The 20,615-nt window shown below is 40.5% G+C and overlaps 1 long non-coding RNA gene across 1 annotated transcript; it reads right to left on the bottom strand.

The window, feature by feature from the left end:
• Nucleotides 1-566: 566 nt before the first annotated feature.
• Nucleotides 567-20,591, bottom strand: LOC119705375. Its single transcript, XR_005258217.1, has 3 exons — nt 20,157-20,591; nt 11,247-11,419; nt 567-7,251 (listed from the first exon to the last, which is right to left on the bottom strand). It is a non-coding gene; the product is annotated as an uncharacterized LOC119705375 (long non-coding RNA).
• Nucleotides 20,592-20,615: the final 24 nt, after the last annotated feature.

The following is a 20,615-nucleotide window of genomic DNA, read 5'->3' as shown; positions in this document are numbered from 1 at the left end:
ACTTCTGTTCTCCCCCTGAGTTTACTGTAATGTATTTTTCTTAATTTTCTTTTTGTTTATATATACACAATCTGTGCTTGTATAGATTTGTGGTATTTCCTTTCAACCTTTCTAGTAGCTAAAGCAGAGACGTTTTGGATTTGTGTTCATTCCCAATGTGCAAAACACTTTTTGTGTTGCACCAAGGCAGTGAAAACATCCTTTCCACTGTTGCACTGAAATGAGATTAGCATTGAAGTAACCACTGGCAGTGGGCTCCACTTAATGCTCCCTCCAAAAGTGTCCAATGTTCCCTCTTGCTCAGAAGCTCTTGACAAATTTGTAAAAACACACACGGTGAGGGAAATTATTTCATCTCCATATGCTGATCCTGACAACCAAATTTCACTTTGAGTATCTGCTGCAATTCCTCATCTGAATATTGCAGCACTATCCCATGCTCCAAAGTCTTGCTGGCTGGCAGATGAAGATCACTTTTAATGTCATGGAATATCATTACTTTTTAAGGTGGTTGGTTGGCCCTGTTCAAAGCCCAAGTCCTCTTCCAGAGTTGTATTTTTTTTTTTATATTCAGTTATGATTTCCAGGCAAGATCTTTCTTTTGTCATCGTGTACCAAAAATGAGTCCTTGAATGTTCTCAGAAGCCGTCTTTGTTTACATTTATGGTTGTTCTTATCTGCCAAGCCTGCTGTGATTTCTTCTAGCTCTGCTTGCCACCCTGAGATTCAAGTCCATTTCAGTGTTAGATGAGGTTGTGTAATACTCTGATACCAAAGTTATTTTGAAGAATTTTGTCAATACTTTGCCTTTTGTTCTAGAACTTCAGAGAAATACGTACCATTCATCCAACCAGTCTTCAGTCATTCTGATTTCTTGATTTCTTGTTCTAACATGATTTCAATTTCCTTCTGTATTTGTTCTTCCCCTGGGAAATTAATCTGAGTTCTGACACATGTTCTCTGTCGTCTTTGTTAAATCTGTAAGCCAAAGAATTGATGTTCTTAGCGGAGGCTATGCCTCCTGCCAGTAAGCTCTACTTTTTGCTGCTTTAAGGCATTGTATTTTCTTCTACTGGTTCTTGCTCATTTACCTAAAAATAAACAAACCTTGTTTGCTTTTCTTGTGCTCTCCTCAGTCTTCTCCAGGTGTTGCACATCTCTTCAATGGTCTGATCCATCCAACTCCTTCCAAAAGCTGATTGCCCCTCTCACCCCTTGTGCATCTTTTCTGTGCAAAGTGTGAAGGAGTCTGACCTTCTAGGCTTGTTTTCTGAAGTGTCACTGATTTGTTCTGTTACTTTGGGCAAGTCACTTAATCTCACTGTGGTGTAGTTTATCCACTATAAAATAAGTCTAATAATCCTTGTCCGCTTTGCTGAGCCCTGAATCTTGTTTGCCTTCTTTACATGTGCAGTCCTAAGGGTATTATAAAGCTTCAATTATTAATGTTTGGAAAGTGCTTTGAGATCTTTGGATGGAAATCCCTGTATAATCATATTTAGCACTTAGCATTTCACAGCACAGTGCAGACGCTACGTAATCCTCAGAATACTCCTGTGAGACAGAATTACCTGTCAATACAATTATTATCCTCACTTTACTGGATAGTGAGGCAGAAGGATTAGGACCTAATCCTGCTTCTCTTCAAATAAATGGGAGTTCTTCTCTTGACTTCAGCAGGAGCTGGAAGAAGCTTCTGTGACACATCAAGGTTTGAGTTCAGTCTAGATGTCAATCTACACTGAACCTCATGGAGTCTCCTTCCTCACTGTACTACAGAGTCTGGTGTTCCCTGCTCATATTATCTAGGCTTTCTTGCACAATTCATTTATGGTCTTCCTCCTTACCATTCTGTTTTGGTTATCTTCTATATTATTTTATCCTTTTTTTTTTTTTTAGTATATTTTCAAGCCCCATCATATCCTTGATGCTGCATGTAGCCCTGGGAGATCAATCATCCATTAATTCTTCTCTATCACCTTTGCCATCTTCCTTCATGGATTTATCCAGTACAGCTCTTTTGCCTATTTTTAACTTTATTTTTCTGCTGGTCATGTAACTCAGCTGCTGTCTACTGCAATGCTGCCTCTACATAGTTGACCATATCAAACTCCTTTTTTTTTTTTTTCAGACCAGTTTTGTGCTGTGAAAACAGTCCCTAGTACTTTACCATAGTTATAATAATTTCATGGCTGTGATTATGCTAGCTTGCCCTTTATTCTTCTCAGTTATTTTAGTCTTTTCCAATATTAGACAAAGCAGGCCTGTCTCACACTGTAGGTGCTCAGGACTCATATTGTTACCCTTGACATGATAAGCAAAGCAGTGCTATAAAAAGACTCTAAGAAAAAGTATTTAAAATCTGAACTAAAATTATTTTAAGAAATCCCTTATGTGAAGGAGAGATAGGTGAATTCATTCTTCCCAGAAATAAATTGAATTATATAACTTCTTTATCAAAGAAGAATCAGTCTGTCTGACATGTAAGAGAAAAGTTTCCTCATTAATATCAGTTACTAACTATGCATTTCAGCATCACCCAAATGAGCTCAATCTGTCTTAAAATAATGAGGAAAAGTAATTTCTATGATGTCAGATTCATGGTGCTTCTCTACTTCTTAGCCTGCTTTGTTCAAGGGACCATTTTGGAGTTCACTGGCAGGCAGTATAAATAAAGATCCATCCACAGAGGTTCATTTCTGAAGGCTGTCACAATTTTAGGTCCAGAGACTTTGCACAGACATGACGCTGGTGTCTGTGGAAGAGGGTTCAAGGCTGGGCCTCAGCCACAGGTGCTACTGGTCACTCACCTCTCTGAGGAGCTTTGGGAGACCTTCCACAGCCCTCTGTACAGTGCTGGAAAAGGCCCTTGGACAGGAGCCAGCTTCTGCACATTGCCGGGGGCTCTCGGGCCAGTAATACCTCTGGCAAAAGCACTATAAAGCTAATTAAAAGCCACTAGCACTGGCACCTTATTTCTAGCAATTTCTTTGCTTAAAACAACCATTATCGAGCATTAAAGGTAAAATCAATTCTATAAAGGTAAACAGTTTTGTAGTAATGTGACCATGACCTATAAAATGACAATCTGACATTAATTTTTAAGGATCATATATTCACATATGCTGTCATTGTCGAGCGAGTAACACGACTGGAAGTAGACCTATGCATTTTGAGACTGCATTTACAGTTTAACATGCTGTTACAAATGTAAGGAGGCTCCTTCTCTCTCCTCTAATTTTTTTTTCACCAGCTTGACAGTTTTTCAAACATATTCACTGTCAGCCCTAACAACCTGTCAACAACTGCCATTATGTGAAAATTGCAAAGACTTGCTTGAGCACTGTGAAAACTGACAGACATGCCACAAGGATAAGTTCCTCAGAAACAGAGGGCTAAAACTTTTGAAAGGTGCTCCAGCCCTTCTAAGGCAAAATGAACAGTCAGATATCAGGGGAAAAAAAACATACACTTGTCACATCTGATATCTATTTCTTTTCCCCTCAAATTGAGGTGTATGTGAAGGAATAAAACATAGATTAGGACAAACTGTGCAACTTACTAGAGTTAGTGCAATTTACCTCACTGTCAAGCAAGAGAGGCCAAATTTATCCACTGTGTGGCTGGTACAAATCCTGGGAATCAGGGATAAAAATTCACACTCTTAGAGTATCTATAAATGAAATATGATTTTCTCTGTGTGACTTAGTGTAAATAAAAAAATCTCAGTTAAAGTTTACTATAATATAATATATGATAGTGTTGGGGGAGAAGTGACCCTGCAATGCAGCGTGGACTTTATAAGGCTTATTGTGTTATTCTATACATGAATGTTAAACAGCTGCAATTGTGCTGACACCCATGAATTTACCACCTTCTGAAACTGGTATAATGGAGAGCATCTATGTCTGCCACTGAACCAAAATGGTTTGGTCAGGTTTGTGCAGGGACAATAAATATGGGTGATCCACAGTGTGTAGGACAGTGCTGAAGTGTGACTGTGTTGTGTTCTTGTGAACCATGTGGGAGTAGCAACACAGCCAGAGAAATCCTTGGGAGTTCTGCCCTCTGAACATCCTGGGGAAAGGTATTTTAAATCTTCAGTGAAGCCACTGGGAGATGGGCAGGACGGTTCTCAAACCATGTATTTCCTGGCTCTTGGTTATTGTTTCATTCTAGGTGCTGTTCCTAAGTCGGGAGCAGAGAACAGCCACTGAGGATGTGATCCACTCCGTGCCGCCCTCCTCAGATGGGTGTCACTGGTGGGCTCTCAAGTCGCATCCCTGTTACATCTCCTCCTTGTTTGAAGGTCCAGCTGACTTCAGTAGAAAGGGCTGTGAGCTGAACTTAACTAGGAAATTTGTGTACAGTTAGCTTTGAAATGTGCCCCGTGGTGCTGAGCTGCTGGAAGGCTTTTAAATCATAAACAATCCTCATTTTTGGCTTTCACCATCAATCCTCTGGATACCTTGATTTCTGAACATAAACCTGTATGCAGTAAGATGAAATTTGTATATGTCCATGTCTGCTGTTTTAATTTAAAGACAAAAAAGCAACCCAGGCTCACTGAAGTTTCTTTCGTTGAATGTGTGTGAAATGGCATTTGTATGACTGAAGGAAATCATAGGGATGAGTTTTCTATGTTACATACAAAATTTCAGCTAATCTTTTCTCATGGAAAAGTAAGTGGAAATACCTTTTTCCTATCTGAAAAATGAACTAAATAAATGTTTCCTCTGAGTTTAGTACATTTGGAGTCTATCTTGAAAGCCATCCCTCTCACTGAGTCTCAGAAGATGTTCAGCACCTCGCTGACTTACCCAGGAGAAGCTGGTAGTGATAGTGAAGGAGGTCCCTGTGGTCCAGTGTTGAATTATCATCTCTTTCACAGCCATGATCTTTGACCACAGGCAAATAATTCAACTCTTTAGTCTGTGTTTTTCAGCTGTGGGGTAGCATCATGATTCTCCTTTGCAATTTGGGAACTGTGAGAATGAAGTTTAAGTTGAAGGCGCTGAGATCATGCAGAGATGAAGCAATAGAAATGCCTGGGCAATTAGATGAGGTGGTTGCTTTGTCTGGATGTTTATCAGAAAGGGGGGAGGGAGGCAAGGATAAAAAAATAACTAAAAAACTTCAACCACAAACAAAGGCAACAGCAAGAACCTCTGGCAGGAATTCCTTTATTGTAATTCCCTGCAGGATCTGGCTGAGGTGTGTGTTGGGCCTTGGACATGGTCTGTGTCCCTCCGTGCTCATGTCTCAGCCCACAGTGGTGCATTTGCAGGGCCCCTTTCTCTGGTGGAGATGATTAACTCAGGAGGTTGTGCCCAGGGCAGGGCAGAGTCGAGTATGAGCTCATTTTGGTGTGGGCTCTGAACAGGCCCAAGAGCATTTCCTTGGAAACTTCTCATTTTCTTTAAATATTCTGTGACACAAACTTAGAGAAACCCTTCTATAATATGCTCAATAATAATCTAATGGCAACTCATTTTACTTACTAGCAAAGTGAGTAAGTAGTTAAGTCTCTATTGTTTTTTAAGGATCTTTTCACTAGAAGACACTTAACCTGTTAACCTTAAGCTCAGAGTTGTACCATGTTGTGGTCCTCTAAAAAAATGTTCTCTGTCAGGGAAGACACTGTAAGTAATCTGAAATAATACAATTCTGAAAGAGAAAGAGGCCTTACATTTCTATTTTAATGATATTTCTTATTTCTTTATCCCTCATGTTCTTTCTTTATTTGCAGTTGTAAAGAGCAGAGTAATATTCATAGCATGCCCTTTTTTGGGTAGATTTTTCTTTTGGTTAAAAGATATTTTGAGCCTTTAACAACCCTTAGAGCAAATAGCAATTAAGGTATTATTATTTTGCTCTTATAACTCGTCATGTTTTGTTTTGATTCATATAGACACTCTCCCACTAGTTCTTGCTATTTATTTTTTTGGTTGATATTTGGTTTTGCACTTGTGAGCTACGCAAGGAAAGGTTATTCATTGGTTTAATGTTTATCTGGTGGTCTAATCTTGGATCATAATATGAGTTTAAATCAAAGCTTCAGTGATACTTCTCTAATTGAGTCTAAGCTGTGGCAGCCTGTTGCAAGGTTTTGGTGAGCTCTGAGAAGACTGGTGAGATGGTCACCTAATCCTCAGGTTACAGGGGTCACCTTTTGGCTCTTACCATGATCTTGCTGTTGTTCTTCAGCTGGAGATGGCTCAGGTAATACATTGGCTGAAACGGAATCTGGTTTTTATTAACCAGGAGACTGCTCGTGTGTTTTGAGTGTCTTTCAGTGCATGTGGGAATATGTAAGGTTATAAATCACAGAAAGAAAACACTGTAGCATTTCAATAAAACATGCTGAACTAGAGTGTCTGGGACAGAGAACATGAGTGTTTCACTTTTTTCATTGAGCATAATAAGTCACTCGGAAGACAAAGTGCTTGTAATTTCTTGTTCTAATGTCTGACATACTTGGGCAGGATTCCTGTCCAGGGCTACTACCCCAAGGCACAAGACCTGACTCTTCAGAGTAGCCTCATTTCTCTTGGAAGGACACAGGTTGAAATTTAAGTTTTGCCCTACATCAGGAAAGTCTGGCCTTGCTGTTCAGTCTCACAGGAAGTGATTGTAAACCTGTAAAAAAGCTTCCTTGACCAGTGGCTAATAAATTCAGGGTATTTTCCTCCCAAACTGCACTTCTTTTGGATCAATTTCTATGGTCCTGTATTAATTTTGACTTTCTTAATCCACAAAAATATCCTGTAGAGCTCTTGGAGTTCTTGTAAATTAACTGCAGGGGTACCAAGGCCTGGCTAGCCCAGAAGAGAACATCATACACATTTCCTATGAGGACTTTCATTTGCTGAGGATGGGTTTCACTTGTCCATCTGCACACGTATATGAAGAAATATTGATTCCAAGGGTTCCAGAGACATTTGATGGCTTCAGGAAGGAAAGCTCATGTTTTTTTCATCCACCACCATTCCAGTTCGTCTCTTTTAAACCCTGTTGCGACTCTGGGGTTCAGGCACCAAGCATTACTTGTCTGCCTCAGCCAGTCACTTTTGACATTCAGTGTACTTGATCTGGGGCTGGTAGTTTACTTCAAACGTTGTTCATATGAATGGGTCTGGCAGCTGGGAGACTGCAAAAAAAGTGCATGAACAGTGATTCTTGTTTTCTGTCTTCAAAACAGATCTATTGTCCTGTTTCTGCTGGCTGTTTTGAAGAGTCTTGACTTTGAAGCTGGAAAGAAATCATTATCTAAGTTGCACTCATTTAAACTTAAGGCCAGTGGTCTCATAACTGATCACTCACATTAGCCTTATGAACCTTCTCCATGGATGGGTGAGAAGAATATTGCTTTATTGTAAGATGATTTAAATAAGGGAAAAAAAATCTATGGGCTCTGAATGTGCACAGTATATTACATGTATTTATACATTTTCCATCCAGCATCCCAGCTTCTAAAATTTGATTATAGATCACAGCTGTTTCTTTTCTCTCTTGACCTCCTTTAGCCTGTGACATGCTCTGCTATCATTCTCTCATTCTCCTAATACTTTCACTATTGAAAATACTATAATTTTCTTTCTCTTGCTGTCAGGTATTCAGTCATTTCTTTGTCCTGTCTTGGAGCTTAGACTCGGAAATTGAACTGTCTTGATTTTTTTTTTTTTTTAAACAGATGACAACTCATGTTTATTTGATTTTAAAATTTATGCGGCAGGTCTTTCTCTAACACTCAGATCTCACCTCAAGCTTTTTCCTAAGAGTCTAAAAGGGCCTTTCAAAAAAGGAAAACCCAGTTGTCTCTTCTTAACCCAGGGAAAATTGTGATACTGAGGTGAGTGCTCTGCTTAGAGAGAGGAAGGATATCAGAGAGCACAAAGGCAGAAGGGGAAAGTGGGATATTATTCAGGCACCTATGAGGACCATTGCAGGGGAAGGTTTCTATGCTAAAATCACATTGAGACTTGGACTGTAAACTGGTCCTAACAGCTTGAAAACTCTTTCTTTCTGAGATTTAAATGGAGAATTCAATCCCATGGGTGAGATTTTGGTTGACGATCAGGTCAAAGACCAGAGCAGAGTAGAAAGGGATGAGGTGAAAAGGATGTGGTCATATTAATTTGGTGCAGCTTCAGACAAGCAGCACAGGGAGATTTATAGGACTGTTTTTGAAGGGGAAAAGTGGGTATGATAAATGGGGTAAGTCAATGTCAATTTGTGAAATTACACCTTTGTGTCACCGTCTATCAGTAACTTCCTCCTGCTATATTTGGCTGATTTTCCGGTAGCAGTGAGAGGGATCGAATGGTGACCAACCCACCTTTCCAAATGGCTAATTTAGGAAAGTAACACAAGAATTGGGCTGCAGTGTGTGAATCATCTCAGATAAAGGTCAGAAATTACGGTCCTGTTTTAGCTAAGGATACTCGAGCTTTTTAGAAACCATTTCCTAATAACTTCCTTAGTGCATGAGGAGCCCTGATAGAATTGTGAAAAGGCAAGGAAGCAGAAGAATCAGGCCAGTCCAAGGAGGGACTGGAGGCAGTTGTAGTTCTGGTGACACCGATGTCCCAGCAGTGCCTGGAGACTGTCACTTTGGGTGCCATCTCTAGAGAGGTGCAGGCAAAGCTTTGCAGGAAGGAACACAATGGGAACTTGAGAGTTTTGTAAGATCACACTGCAGGGCAGAAGAAGTGAGGATCCTGATCCCAGCAGCTCTTCCCTTGGTTCATCCCCTCCCTGGTGGTGGCTCCCAGCCTGCCCTGTGTGTCAAGGCAAAGCCTCTGACAGTGCAGATGTGAGGGATAAGGCTCAGCCTGTCCCCACTAAGGAGTGGTCTGTTTATCTTAGTGCAGTCCTGCTCTGCCAGCTGTTAAATGTAATCATTTTAGGGGTAAAATCAACAGAGATTCTGATTCTGGTTAAATAATAAATGCTATCCCTGTTCAGGTTTGTTGGTTGCCTGTCATGCCTCTCGTGTGGGAGGAAAACTCTGCATGGGATTCTGTTCTTGATGTATTTATTTTTGTAGTTTATGATAGTGTGTGGGAGTTTATTTTTTTTTAATAAATGAGCAAAAATGTATCATAAAGCAAAATACTCTGCCCTGAAGAATTTTATATTCTGTATCGAGCAGACACAAACCATTGGGATCCAAAGAAAGAAGCTCTGGAGAAACTTGGATAATGAGGACTTTCTGAAAGAAAAGTGGGAGATTTTGATGAGGGAGGAGGGGGGTGGCTTTTTGATTCAGAAATAGGATATTGGTGGAACATCTTAGACCAACCCACTCGATGCTGCTGTGTGCAGACACAAACGTGGATCTCCTGGAGGGATTGCCTTGGTTTTGGTATCTCCCAGTGATGAGTCTCTGAAGAAATAGTCTGAATTTTTTTGCTGTTGTGCTAACAATTTTTGACTCACTCTATGAAGTCCATTAAATTATGCATGAGATGTGCATTTTGCCCAGTTTGAACTGTCCACACTAATGGAAGCACTAATGTTAGATGAATGGGATCCTCAAACTAATGTGGTTCTTAACTGGTGAGCAATAGGCTGTCAGGGTGAAAATGCAGGAAGCCTAAACACATGGCCACGTGATGAAAAAGGGTGGTGCTGTGGACATGTGTGTGCTGGAAAACAAATAACTCCAGGCTACTCTCAGACAAGTAAACAAATAGTCTGAGGAGCCATATCCTGCTCTGATTAATGGATGTAAAGCTATCAGAGTGTAATGTAGGTAGAGGGAAGCTTTTTCTGCCTCAAACTGTGGTGGGGTGTCAAGAAATGAAATATCAGACTCTCCTACCCTAAGATCCAGCAGGAGACAGGGTGTGATGGAGCCCAGGAGACCTCAGTTCTCAAAGACACTTATTTCCATGCCACATAAACCAGGCCTTTTTTCAGCCTTTGAGGGACTCTGCTGGCTCAGCCCATATGGCGAATGGCAACCTTTGATTTGAGAACAACAGCACAAAAGTATTCCAGTGCTCAGAAGCATATTGGGCAGCAAGGCCTTAGGAGGAAGCCCAGTATGCTGTTGAACAGCTGTATGGACCCCTGTTTACAGGAGAGTGATGAGATTAAGAGTGGTTTTGTGTTTTCCCCTGGACTTGTGCTGTTGCAGGGTTTCCTCAGACAACTCAGGATGTGCTGTGGGGTTTGACAGGCTCCCCTGCTTTGCTCTCTGCAATTGTGAACGTTTTGGGGCTGTGTTTATTTCAGCTTTTTTTCCTTGCACACATGACTTGTGAGGTCCCTGCATGAGGCCAGTTGTGTCTCTTCCCAGCAAACTGAAATAGCACATCCAGGGACTCCCTAATACTTGCAAAAGCTTGTGTGCCCTCCTTGCTTCTTACTGCAAGGATTTCAAGTGGAGAGAAGAATATCAGAAGAGCAAGTGATGGCTTAAACTGTAAAAGCTTTAGTTTATTCACCAATAACATTATAAACCTGGATTGAAACCAATATTTTTGTTGTTTGGAGAATTTGGCTATACTTCAATATTTATGAGGTTTCATCTTGAACCACTTAAGGTAGGAGCATATTTCACTGGTAGAGAAAAGCTGAAGTTCTCAATTGTAGTGGGAGTCCTGGAGCTAAAGCTTTAAGAATCATCCTGGGTGGCAAAATTCCCCCAGCAGTTACGGGAGTCAGTGGGGAAGTGAATGTGTTTGCTGTATTCCATCTCACTTCCTGTTTTTTTAGTAACATCAGTATTGACTTTCTGTGCTTTGTTGTTAGAAAAGTCTTAATTTGATGGAGTATTTTAATAAATAGAATGTCTAAAAGGAACAACTTCATGCAGAATGAATTGTTCTCAGGTTCTGAGAAGAGAAGCCTGTGCCTTTATCAGCCAGTTTTATAAGCCTTCTCCCTGTGGGGTATTTCCCCCCTGGACCAGTTTTTCCAAATGGATTCTTCTTTTGTTTATTGTTATATTGGCTTTGTGCTAGTGAGCTACTACTTGAGGGTTTGCAGGGTTTTTCCCTCTTTTTTTCTTATTTTTCCCCCCTGTATCTCTGCTTCAATCACAAGTTATTTTCAGAAATGTGGGAACTTTGATTACTTGATTTTTCAGAGATTTCTGGCTCCTAATGTTCCTTAAACTCACCTATAGAGAAGATTCTACTACTCTGTTTTAGTGGGTTTCAGACTTACCTTTGTGTCTGGGGAAGGCTGAGAGGGGGCAGGTCAGACATACAGGAAAGTTTTAAAAAAACACTTACCAAGATGATTGGGTGATTTGTAGTTGGATTCCTGAAAGATCTCTTACATGGTTCGAGAGGGGCAGATTCTAAAGTGTGTTTGATTCACTGCTTTTCAGGAGCTCTGAGGGAACACTTCAAATGTGTGAAGTCAGGACTGTAGCCCTTGCTGTCCTTCAATGGAACTTTGTATCCTGTACCATATTGGTTTAAAAAAAAAAGTTTATAAAATAAGTGTTTATGATACTTAAATATGAAATTGAACCAGACTTTATAAATGTATAAAGGAATATATATCAGCTTTTACTGCTACTGAGTATCTAATCAAGACCTCTAAAGAAATTTTGTAAAATAACCTTCTTATTTTATGGGTAAAAGTGGCAGAGCAAAATAAAATAGCTTCTGTTTTCCCAGTATCTTTGACATGTAAGAAGCAGGAGATTGCAAAGGTCATGGAAACAGTTAAACCACAGTTTTAGACAGTGGTTTTGTTCTCCTTATTCTGTTTTTCTAACCTTGTATTTGCAGTTATTTTTTCAGCTGCTTCGCTTTAGAATCCCTGAGATAAATAGTAAGAGGTGTGGTAATATCCCTGCTGTTAAAACAGTATCAGCAAATAACCCGTGTGAGCCCAAGCCTTTCCTTGTTGAGAATCCAAATTTCAGAGATGGGAAGTGTCTGCAGCTCTGTTGCTCTCAGCAGCAGTGTGTGTGCCTAGAAAGATCCTGTGCCTGAAAGCAAGACTTTTTTTTTTCCCTTGGGAATCTCTTCAGTTTAAGTAAATAAAGCAAAGTGCTCTGATTTACAGCAATTGAAATAGTAAAAAAAGTAATAAATTAAGTACCCGGATGCTGTGTTTCTCTCAGCAATGATGGAAGTCAATTTTGGAGGTTGCACTGGGGTTTATAAATATCAGTGGGCAGACCTAAGTTTACACAGACTTTTTGATTTTTTGCTTTATTTACAAGCTGTCAGAGTGTAAAAGGGGAAAATAGAGAGTCGTCATTACCAGCAGCAAACCTAAATAAATTGCTGCCATGCTGTGGGTCAATACTACCTGTTTGGTAGATTCCTGAAAAGGTGGAGAATTGAAATAAAATCCTGTGTGATTTGGTTAAACTTTGTGTCCAGGCAGATGAGGACTTGTAGACTTCGCCACAGACATTTATAAGATGAAGATTGTTTTATGGCCCTAGAAGGGTGTAGGGGATGCTTTACCAACTCCTGTCAGAACAAGGTTATAGCTACCAGGAATTAAAATTTTATTCCAGACTTGTATGACTAAACAGGATGTGCAGATGAATTTAACCATGTATGAGGCCCATCTGGGATGGGATGAGAATGGTGGAAGTAAGGGATAGAGAAGTGGCAAGCAAGGAAGGTATTGAATTTCCTCACAAAAACATGCAGTGATGATGAAAAAATAAGTTGATCTGTTTTTTGACTTCGTGCATCTCTCACAGAAGAACAGAGCATTCAGAGGAATTTGAGTAAGACTATGAAAACCTTGAGGCAAGTTCAGGAGTGGCTTTCCATGCAGAGCAGCACCAGCCCAGTGCTGGCAATATGGAAAGACTGAGTTGGCATTATTTGGACACAAAATACTGGAGCCAAATGAGATGTAGGAGTCAGTAAAATTTTGCAAGTATTGCAATGAACACCTGTGTGTCTCCCAAACAGCATCAGCAATGTGCCTGGAGAGCAAAAGCAGCAATTCTGCAGTCAGTGTTCTGTGGCTCTAGTAATCAAGGAATGCCAAAAATTAGAAATTAAATGTCCTATTAGTTCATCTCCCCCTATAAAGGGATGTTTCCTTTGTTATGTATGATGGTAATTAGCTGGCCTGCAAGGGGAGGAAGTATGGAACAGCAGAGATTTAAAATAGTGATGGAGAGGCCAGAGCTGAGAGGATGAAACTGCAATTGAGGATTATCAGGACTGAGAGCTATGGTTTAGTACTTTCCACCTCCAAAACATTGCATAGATATTAACCAATTAATCTTCACAAATGAGCCATGAAAATGATCAGTGGCTTTGTTGCAATCCAAACAGTGAAATCATGTTTCAGATTTAGCACTTAATGTTCCCAACCTTACGGCTTAGACAGGAGAGGAAGAGTCTGAGTCTGAGATTTCCAGGAGCTGCTGGCTCCAGGTGAGTATCCAAACCCACCATGATGTTGCCCAGGGGTGTCTGGCTGGAAGATCCTTTCAGAGATTTAAAGGCAGCAAGGACTGCCTAGTCTGAAGCGTAACATAAGCTGTACAATTTCACTTGTGATCTTCCTTTTAAAGTTCTTTTGCTTGTGGTTGAGCTAAAGCACATCTTTTGAAAAGAAGGTTTTGGGTTTAGTATTCTAGAACATAAGTGATTTGCCACATTTCTTTAAAACTTGTTGAAACAACTAGCTAGCTTTCCTCCCACTCTCTTCTTTGAAGTAAAGCAACAGTGAAGGAGAGATGTTTAAAGACTGAAATAATTGTTCCTTTCTATGTGGATATTGAGCTGGGTTCTGTAACACCTCTACTGCTTGTCTTACAAGGCCAGAAATATAAATACTGCACTCCTGAATGTTTTCCAAATCTCTTTTATACAGTCCCAGAAACATTCTGGGTTTTTCCAGCATTTTTAATTTTTTTTTTCAGTTGCAGTGCTTTTGGAGCTATAACAGGTGTGTGTGTGTGTGTGTGTTTTTTCAATTCTGGGATTTGCTCTTGAAGAAAAATAATTAACACTGGCAGGAGTTTGATTGCATTAATTTACAAAAAGAAACACCCAAACGATAAATCCATAGTGGGAGAACTGCCCATATGTTACAGATTGGCTTAACATGGATGAGGCATTAAATAAACTAAGTCTGAAAAATAAAAACCTTATCAGCTTTATTAGCGTTGAACTCTGTGGCTTCCACTGGGGCTGACACACTTAATTAAAGATGCTCTGGTCTAATTAGGTTGCACATCAAAAATACAAATACAAGTTGGATTTTTTAAAGACCTGTTTGAGTTCCAATTCCCAACGTTGTGAATATTTATTTTATTCAGTTAGTCTCCACCTAGACCAAATGTTGTTAGGTTAGCTAACACAAAAATACAGGGATTGGAGTATTTAGATTTCTTGAATGAGGCTGGCTCAGATCCTGAATGTCTATATATCTGAGGAAGACAAGTGTAGGCAAGGGAGAAAGACAACTTTATTTTGAATTTTAAATCATTATCTGATTCTATTTGACTGGCTTAATTCTATTGGTGACTAGCTCATGAAGAAATCCATGGCCTTCATTTGTTTTCCCACCTGTGAGATTGATTCCTCCGTGGGTCCAGCCCAACCTCCATGGAGGTCAGTGGGACAACTGCCATTGATTCAATGGGGGATGGTTCAGAATCAATGGCAATGCTGTGTGTCACAATGGGGAGTGTTCTACCATCTCCTGTGCTTTAAAAATGGAATTCTCCTTCTGTCAAACAGGGCAGACCTGTCATACACTGTCATATATTCCCATGATTTTCTCTGTAGGCAAGGTTGAACATGGGAGTCTTTGATTTCTTTCCCTTCTTTTTCTGTATATAGTTCTTTTTTGATTGATATGGAACTCTGTAACCTTATCAGCCTTTTTCTGACGTTTTTAAGTTTTTTTTTTTCTTTAATTTGTAAATTTGTAATTTTCCTTTATGCAAGTTGCAGCTTCTTCTGACGCCAGTGACTTCTTGTGATCTCGTGTCAGGACAGCCTCAGGTTCACTTCCCATCTACCAGCAATAATTTTCATTCCTGCTGATGGCATTTGTCAATCCTAAATCCCTGTGAACAAAATGCTGCTATTTCTAATGCCTAACCCGATAATTATTGCTCAGCCAAACATTGGCTGGCAACAAGTATGACATGAGAGTGTTTCTAAAAACATTTTTGTTAATGGAAAATGGAAGCCTTTCAGAATCCATCATTGATTTCTGCTCCTGTTTTGGTAGCTTGAAATCTTAAGTGACACTTGGACCTCCCTCAGTGGCAGATGTGGAGAGATCAGCAGCATGAGACCTGTGGCTCTGGTAGATTTTCCTCAGTTTGTGAAGCTTGGATTAATGTGTTGGCAAATGGGCACCTAGAAGGAACTGGGTGGCCACAGTGCTAAGTGTGGCCTCATTTACAACTATGAACACAACCATATTTCCCAAATATTATTATCCCTGTCACATCCTATTGTGGAGGTGTTTTGCTTTTGCCCGTTTAGTGTTAACATTAATTTTTCTTAGCCTGGGCTCTTTCTGGTCACTGTCTGCCTTTTGCAGTTTGCTGAAGCAGGATTGGTTGCTGGAACAGGATTTTGGAGTAATTTAAAACTGCTTTTTGAGAAAGGAGACAGACAGTTCTGATTTATTGAGAGTGACTTAGTGCTAAATAGAGTGCAAGTCCAGGCTGCCTTGAGCTATTTTGGCTTTGTTTCCTGCTTTGCTCGTTGTCTGTGTGCATCTGAGTGTGTACATCCCTACAAATTCAGATCCCACCCTAGAGCTGAGGAAAGCAGCAGAGTCTCCTTGCTCAAACACTGAGCCACCTAGAGACAGCTGAGTGCCCTAAGTAGATGTGATGTCTCAGTGGCTGAGCTACTTTTTTCAATAATTTTTGCTAAACAAATCTGCAGTACTGACACAAGCTGTCCCCACATTCTGTGCCCTGTAACTGAGAGCAATTTCAGGATCCACATTCTGCATTATCTGCCTGACTCAGGACATAAATACAGCTGCAGTAGGTGCTCCAAGGCAGTGTGACAGAGGGGAGGTGCATTCCTGCCAGGAGCCATCCTGTGGAGACACTGGAGAGTGTCATCAGCCTACCAAGGGCTTACCTGTGTGGGCAGGGGGTGGCACCTGCCAACGTGGTCACCCCTGCTGCTTTCAAGATCCTCTTTGCTTGGGGACCTGGCTCATGATTTTATTTTTCTCACGCTGGATAGTACAGAATGGCAAGCAGCTGTAATCAGGACTGTGATTTGCTGCTTCTCTCAGTGTTCTGCTGTCTTCAGGCTCTTGAGAGAGGAAAGGTTTGGTGCATAAATTGTGAGCCATGACAGGGAGTGTGGCCTTGTGTGTTTCACTATTAGTATCAGCCATCTCAGAATGGAGTGGCAGCTTTATCAGGGAATATCCAGCATTTTTTTTTCAGATGAAGTTAGACATTTAGGAATAGATGCACCTCTTTCTACTTTCTGAACATACATTTTCTTATGGCACCTTACGGAGCTCATTTTAAACCCTGCTTCAGGGCAAAAATATTTATGGCATACTTTAAATAAAACATATTATGTGTTTTGTACAAACATATGTATCATTGTCCCCTTTGCTGGAGCTGATATAATTTCTGACACCAAGTGCTGTGCCTCATGCAAAATTCATGACATGTCATTGAATAAGAATGAATGTTCCTTTAAAATACAGGCTTTCCAGCCATGATAACCACTTAGTTTTCAGTTTCAGGAACCAAAATCCTTCCTTGCTGTGACTGTTTGAGTGAAACACAGTGTCAGTGAGTGGCAGCTTCAGAGTCTGGTGGCAGGTTGAGCATGGTTTTCTCCTGCAGATGTTTTTTTACTTCTAAGTCAATGGTATTTGTGGATCTATATAAAACATAATCATCCTTTAGAGTAGCAATGGTCAGTGAATGCTTGTCTCACTTGTGGATATGTAAGCATCCCATTGTTCAAAGCTTTCAATATTGAAACTCTTCATATCTAATTTTTATTTATAAAAAGAGAAGAAAAAAATAGTTCTGCCAACAATATGCATGTGGTGGAAAATTACCATAAAATCCTAATGTGCTGCTGCAGGGTGTTACAGGCATAAATTAAAGACTGAAGTAAGACTGAGGGGAGACTCATCACAGTTACACCTTCCTCCTGAAGGGAAGAGGAGGAGCAGGCAGTGATTTCTGCAGGACAAGACTGAGGGAATGATCTGAAGTTGTGTCAGAGGAGGTTTAGGTTGGATATTAGAAAAAGGTTCTTCCCCCAGTGAGTGCTGAGCAGGCTCCCCAGGAAATGGTCACAGCCCTAAGGGTGCCAGAGCTCCAGGAGTGTTTGGAAAACAGTTCCAGGGACAGGGTGGGATTGTTGGGGTGTCTGTGCAGGACCAGGAGCTGGACTCAATGACATTGTGGATCTCTTCCAACTCAGCATTTTCTGTGATTTTGTAAATCTGCTTTGTGCTTAGCACTCTGCAAGCAGTAGAAGTGGTCCTCAACCTCAAGGATGAACAAAATGAACAAGTAAAAGAGCACAAAGATAGTGGGGAGGTAAATGCTGAGTTGAGAGAAAGAGACCCAACAACAAAACAAACAGCAAAGCCTAGCATTTTGGATGGGGAGGGAGAAGAGCAGTGCCAGGCAGTGCCTTCTAGAGAGCACCTGTGCTGGCCTGGGCTCCTCTGCTCACTCCCCAGGGGCAGCAGCCTCTGCTGGGAGGTGGTGCTGGTCACTCTTGTATCTGTGGAGCCAAGGAGCAGTGCTTAGGAGTCCATCCTGTCAGCTCCTCAGCTGCCTCATCTCTGCTGCTGTGGTGGAGGTGGTGGAGAGTTGCCCTTCGAGGTGACTTCAAGGCCGCAGAACAACATGATTACATTTTGAACCAGCTCAGGGGGTGATTAAAGCTTAACTTTAAGAAGGAAATACGAGTTAAAAATTAAAGATTGGAAAGTTGAGACTAAGTTTAAAATAAAAGCACTGTTCTTGCCCCTTCTTGGCCTAGCTGTGCCATTCACAGGGTGTGATTTGTGGTGCTTGAAGAGGCCTGGGACATGGATTTCTTGCAGGGAAAGTGGCTTTCTGTGTGGCTGAGGGGCAGGCTGGCAGGCACTGTGCATCCATGGTGATTTCTAAGGCCATGTTTTGTATCACTTTGAAGGCCCAGTACTGTGACAAGTCCTGCCCCTTCAAACCGCTCTGGGGTGTTGGTAAAACCCAGCAAAGCCCATTGAGTGCCATTAGCTGTAAAGGCTGAGAGTGTTGTCTCTCACACGAGCAGTAACATCATCTCCTTGTGCAGAAAATCACTGCTCTGACACACCTGGCTCCATCTCCCTGCCATTAAACCCATTAATGCAACAAATGGCATTTTATAATAAATACGTGTCACTTTCATGATTTTAACTGGTCTTTTGATTTGTTTCCCATTTTATGTTGTTTAGACAGACTGATTTAGACAGTTACAAATCCACTTAACCATGATACACTGTGGCTGCCTGACAGACAATAACATTGATATATATGACTAGATGAGTCTCTAATTAGATTTTGGCAGCACTGTCACAGTCAGGGAAAGTTTCCACAAGTACTCAATTGAAATATTATTTTATGCAACCTCATGGAACAAAGGCCATTTTTAATTAAGCAGGTCCCCTCAAAAAGATGTTAATGTTATTTTTTTTTTAAGTGGTCTCTGCCCTTGCAATGTCTGCCTTCTCAAATATACTCTTTGGTAGCATGACTTAAAACACATATTTTAAAAAGTACATAAAGCAGATAAAAATAGGTTAAAAATCATAAGTGAAGCTTGCCCTGGATGTTATATTTAAAATTAGTTGTAAACATGGAAGAAACAGTCATTTGCTAAATTATCATTATTCTTTATATAGAAAAGGAAAAATGTAGAATCAGGGACTGATTATGTGATTATATAATAATATTAATATTCTGTAAATCTCAGCTTTTATGAACACTTCAAAGTAACTATAGAACAGAAGAGACTATTAAGCAAATGGGAAACCTATTTCCAATAACATCACTCTAAAATACCTCAGGTGAATACCAGTGCAATGTAAATGTGATATAAGTACATAGAGTTATGCTGCAGTTAATGGAGATGCACAACATCTTCTTCTGTCCTCCAAACCTGCCCTGGCTGGCCTGGGGGCTGGAATCTGCATCCCTTGACTTCACACTTGCCATGGCTGCTGCATAGGAAAGATGTGAGAGGGGTGATCAGGTTTCCCCTTCTGGACCTGGGCTCGTGGTGAGGTTTCACCATGATTGTAGAGAGCAGAGCACAAGATCTGGAGTGTAACCTGGGAGTATCCAACTCACCCACTGGCACACAAGTTAAATAAAAGATTTTCCTATGGCTGTTCACAGCTTAGGGAAAAACAAACAATAAATGTACTACTCCTGTATCTTGTCATTTAATGAATAGAGATTTTTGTTCCTAAGCAGATGCTGAGACATCTCTAATGATGCTGTTGGAGTTGTGTGTGTGTGGATGTGAAGAAAAAAAAAGAGTGGAGGAGAGTGATACTGTGGGAAGGGCAAGGATGTCTGGAGTATATTGAATGTTTTCAAATTGCATCAATTTCAGTGGCAGCAGGACTTTTTTTTTGTTGTTGTTGTTGTTGATCCTATAGAGATGAATCCTCTAATAAGCAGAACAAGGGCTGTTGGACAGTCACTGATGTCTTCAGCAATTTTGTTATTAATTGCAAGAAGTGCAGATTTTGACCTGGTTTTCTCTATACATATCAGTGAGGAGGTCAGTCTGTGCATTTGCCTGTGCAAAAAGGTTACTGGGATAATTTCAAGTGTGAAAGCAGAATGTGTCATACCAATGTCCTGTGTGGGCACGTGATGCCCTTTAAAGCAGAGTCAGACTGTGGTTTATTTTCATACAAAAATAATACACATCAAAATACAACTGGCAATTGCCTGTTCTCACTCCACCTGTATTAATTTCAAAAGTGAATGGTAACTGCAGTTTTTGAGAAGACTTGCTCCTCTCCCATAGCAACTCTGTACAAAGCTTTTTCCATATATTTTTGAGGAACTGAAGCGTAGTAAACTGAGAAAACAGATTAATTTCTTTGCAGAAATAAGTTCTATGGACCCTGCAACATGTTGATCAACTGAGCTAAAATGCTAAATATCCTAGAACTGGAAGAAAAAGATAACTACTTACCTCTGCTCTACCCTTTGATTTGTGAGGAAGACTTGGTTGGGATCAGCTTGTAACACCCAAGGAAATAGAAGCTTTCCATGCATGAGTTTTAAGGGAGAACACTTGGCACCTACTGACTTAGTGCTGTCATGGTAAACCTTGCCAGAACAAAATACACCCTGCAGCACAGTTTCAGGTGACCATTTCTGGGATGTTTAGCTCATGTTCAAGTCGCCCCTCTCTGTCTCCTCTTTGAGCTCTAAATTTATTTCCTTTGGTATTTAAGTCCTGTTTCAGGGCAGGAGCTTAATTTTCCTCAATAACCCCAATTTGCCTTTAACAGTAGATCTGATATCTTCTCTACTGATGGGAAAGATAGGAGGCTGTTAGCACTGGTATATTTATATTGTGCTAATGGATTTTAACTCTCCTACTGAGCTGTGCTGATGGTTTAAAATAATGACTAGGCAATAAATTTTT

The sequence above is a fragment of the Motacilla alba genome, chromosome 11 (assembly GCF_015832195.1).
Source record: "Motacilla alba alba isolate MOTALB_02 chromosome 11, Motacilla_alba_V1.0_pri, whole genome shotgun sequence".
NCBI lineage: Eukaryota > Metazoa > Chordata > Aves > Passeriformes > Motacillidae > Motacilla > Motacilla alba.
Note: the sequence above shows the minus strand (reverse complement) of the source record. Positions and strands in the feature narration are given on the sequence as shown.